Below are 4,304 nucleotides of genomic sequence, written 5' to 3' on the forward strand. Positions count from 1 at the left end.
CTTTTAAAAGAAATGTCATTTTCAATGTTAGAGCATGAATTGTTGTGTAACAAGGAGCCACAAACTCCAAATTATTATCCATATGTTCATTCAGAAATGAATAAGTCAAAACAATGTTTCTTAATAACTTATAATGTTTTCAGATTATATAAAAAAAATAAATTACTACCATTTAAATGTGAAATAACAAGCTTGATCCTACACATGCAATATTTTAGAGAATAAGATAATAAAGATAATTAAAGATAAATTTAAATAAGATAACAGTTACCAAAATAACTGCATGATTTCTTCTTAAATTACTTTAAAGTTTTGAGCCTTATAAATAGATAAAATTAAAAGCACAATTTTACTTTGATATCAATTCACTCAGCATGAACTACATAGCCAAGTTCCACAATGAATTGGCATTACCACAAACTACATGAGTACAAAAGCTATAATTGAAATTATTTTTTGGTTAGCAATTATTGTCTAAAATAACAATATAATCAATCGTCCAGAGTAAGAGGCACTTAATCCTAAACCTAACTATATATCATAAAAAATATTGAGAATCAAAACTCGATACATCAACCTTCAACTGTACAATATAAGTAGAAACTACAACTCATAAGAAACTCATCCAAAAGCTGTTTTTCAGATGTCTTCTTCCTCTTCTTGTTTGCTTTTTTCTCTGCAAATTTACAATACCAAAAAAAAATTTTAACAAAAAATATCCAAAACATAAAAAAAAGAAACATCCAAAATTTATGAAATAAAAACATCCAAAATATACAAAACGTAACATTCAAACTATTAAATTATGGCACAAGAACAAGCTATTGCAGAAGCTTCCATCATTGAAATCTTGAAGAAATATACAATAACATAAAAAATAACAACAAACACTTATAATAATAAAACAACACTTTCTACTTCAAAACTGATTCTAGCAAGCCATCAAATTCAAAACAGTTTTGGGTTATGTTTAGTTCCACCATGATCATTAGAAAATCCTAGCTCCATGAGTGACACATTATTACAAGTATATTCTTCTTCCACCCATTCTACTAGTTCTTCTTGTCATGGAAGTAAACATCTTAATAATTTAGAAACAAACATCTATTTAACTATTGAAACGAACATCCAATTTCATAAAATTTTGAAGGAAAAAAAGGGGAGAAATGACGACCTTGTTTTGTTTGAATGCGGCAGTGGCCGATGAAGATGCAATTGCGAAGAGAGGAGTGCTGCGATGGTGATCTATGAACCGCGAGGAGAGGGCGGCTGGTGATGAAATGTGAATCGCGAGTGGACGGACAATGCAGTAGTGGCGGTGCTGCGAATTGCAATAGGGAGGGCACTGCGGTGGTTAGCAAGGCTACGAAACATTCAAAACAACATTCCAAAACTCACCACACATTCAAATCACATTCCCCTCAAAACTGAAAATAAGAATTAAAAAACAAAGAAAATAAACACAGAAACGACGTTGTATCGACATGGTTACCATATTACTGTGAGTGATTCGGAGGGGAGGATGGCGAGGGGATGCAATGTGGCCGGCGTCGAGGTTGGGGGAGTCGTTGCGAGGACGGCACGAGCATTCGTGAATGGCGGTGGCTGCAGCTGATTCTGTCATGAAGGAGGGGCGAGTCATCGGCAAACAATGGCGCGACAGCGTGACGGCATGTTGCTGTTCTTTACGTGGGCTCCTGCATCAATGGCAGTGGTTATGGTGGTCTGCAACAAGGACGGGGGTGACGAAAGTCTGGTCGGTACTGCCGCGACGTGGTGGCGGCGGAAGAAACAACGCATCAAATTTTTAGGAGCTAGGGCAGCACGGCGTTGGGATTTGGGGGAGAGGGAATAGGGTTTGAGGGAGAGAGATTAAGTATTAATATTAAAACTGAATTTTTTATACAATGGGCCGTTTTCAATTTTTAGAAAATCTGAATTTTAAAATTAATTTAAAAATAATTTTTTATTATGTTGTTTATATTGTTCAACATGAATGTTGTCCTTCTATATTTTCTCTAAAATTAATACGTATTGATTGACTTGCGCTCCAAAAACTAACTCATTTATAAATATTTTAGAATTATATCTTTAAAAATCTTAAAAGTTGCCAAAAGATGATAAATTTACAATTCACAAAATAAAGAATAATAGTGAATAATATTGGATCAAAAGTGACATTATGGTAGGATTGTCTACATTTCTAATACGTAATCAACAAACCAACGTAACTATACTTAAGTATAATAAAATGTTTGTAATCGATAACAATAATTCAGCATCCTTAACCTTTAAGTTGCATTATTAACTTTGCATGATTAATATCTCTTTTTACATAGCTTTAAATAATCTTGACCTGCAAAGTTAGCCAGGTCTCTTCATGGGACAAAAATCAAATCTTAGTGACGTCAAAGAATGTTGATTGCCTTAGATGGCTAAATATATTTGTATGTATGTCTTATAAATGAAAAAGATACTTTCCTTCAAAGAAAGGAATGAAGTTCTTATTTCATCTTTTCCGGAAAAAATTATAAAGAATCCTTAATATTCACATGTATATACTTTATCACTTACTACACTCTTCTTAGGTTGGAATATTCATTATAGAATGGCCAATTTATCTGCAAATGAAAAATTGGCCATGGTGATATTATGAATAATGTCCAAAAGGGTAAATCAACAACATGCATATGTGTATATGCAGTTGAATGAACTTCATTGCCTTTAAATTTTGGTAGAAGAATTTTCGGATAAAAGAAATTAAGAATATATATAATTACATACTATGCACAAGTCAGTTAATTAGAAGCCTATATTTATAAGATTCACATTTTTAAGATATAATAAATAACTAAGTGTGGAGCTAAGTTGGTGTGCGAAATTAGAACTCGCACAATTTCATCGGCAAGTGTACTGGATCGTTTAAGTAATACCTCAGGTGAGTGAGGGTCAATCCCATGAGAATTGTTAGATTGAGCAAACAATAGTTATCTTGCTGGACTTAGTCAAGCAAATAAAAAAAGAGTTGTTGTTGTTGAATTCTCATAAAACAAAATAATAAAGAAAGCAGTAAAGAATTGGTGTAGAAACAATAATGAGAAAACAATTAAGGCTTCACATAAAACCTATTTTCCTAGCGATTTAATCTCCTCCAATCCTACTTAAAGTGCCACAAACAAGGTCAGGTCTTTCGGATCAGAGAGTGAAGCTCAGTATTCTAGTTTAGTGCCATAGAAACCTCAATTACCCAAAGCTAACCGGATTATATATCACATATCTAATTAGCCCAGATAGATTGCAGTTTAGGACGAGTGTTTTCAAGCTGTAGCTCAAGCGACCTTGGTCAAAGTATCACAGGAACTCGTGTAGAAAAAGGGACATACCCGGTTTCATTTGGATGAAGAACAAAAACAAACCTTAGAACTGAATCAAACATATATTAAAATAGAAGAGTAATGATATTAATCCATAGAAATAAACAGAGCTCCTAACCTTAACAAGGAGATTTAGTTGCTCATGACTTACAGAGAAAACAAAATAGAGTAATGAAGATATGTCTGGATCTTAATCTCTCCCTTTCTTGGGAGGCGTGATCCTCAGGAGGAAGGAGGTCCCTTATTTATAATAAAAACCTCTAAGACTAAACCTAAAAGATATTGTTTTTAATTAAAAATTACAAAAAGAAAATAAAATAAGCTAAGAAGTGCTAAATCTACTTGAGAGACCCAAAGAGGAGTGATTCGGGCTACTAGGGGCGTTTAACTTCAATAATGGGCATTTAAATGCCCAAAGGGGAGTGTAATGATGTTTCAGCGCCGAAATGGGCATTCAGCGCTGGGAAGGGGAAGTTTCTGGTCCCTCTTGGGCGCTAAACTCCACGCTCGGCGTTTAGCGCCATAGTTGGCAGTGATTCCGAAAGAAAAGTATATACTATCATATATCGTTGGAAAGATCAAGAAGTTAGCTTTCTAACGCCATTGAGACCGTGTTAATTGGACCTCTATAACTCAAGTTATGCTCGTTGGAATGCAAGGAGGCTAGGATTGACAGCATATTCTATCATTTATTCGTCTTTGAACAAGATTCTACCAAATTCTCCCGAAATTCACCTAAAAAATCATAAAAATAACACAAAAATTTAAAGTAGCATCCAAAGATGAATTTTGCACTAAAACATTATAAAAATTAATAAAATCTAACTAAAAACAACTAGAAAATGCTAGGAAAAAGGGTATAAGATGCTCACGCATCACAACACCAAACTTAAACTGTTGCTTGTCCTCAAGCAACCAAAAATAGGATAG

The 4,304-nt window shown here is 33.9% G+C and overlaps 1 long non-coding RNA gene across 1 annotated transcript; it reads right to left on the bottom strand.

The window, feature by feature from the left end:
- Window positions 1–1,174: 1,174 nt before the first annotated feature.
- LOC148567300 (uncharacterized) lies at window positions 1,175–1,733 on the bottom strand. The gene is made up of 2 exons (XR_015880807.1): window positions 1,493–1,733; window positions 1,175–1,321 (listed from the first exon to the last, which is right to left on the bottom strand). It is a non-coding gene; the product is annotated as an uncharacterized LOC148567300 (long non-coding RNA).
- Window positions 1,734–4,304: the final 2,571 nt, after the last annotated feature.

This window comes from Arachis ipaensis, chromosome B4 (genome assembly GCF_059453495.1).
Source record: "Arachis ipaensis isolate K30076 ecotype BB chromosome B4, ASM5945349v1, whole genome shotgun sequence".
NCBI lineage: Eukaryota > Viridiplantae > Streptophyta > Magnoliopsida > Fabales > Fabaceae > Arachis > Arachis ipaensis.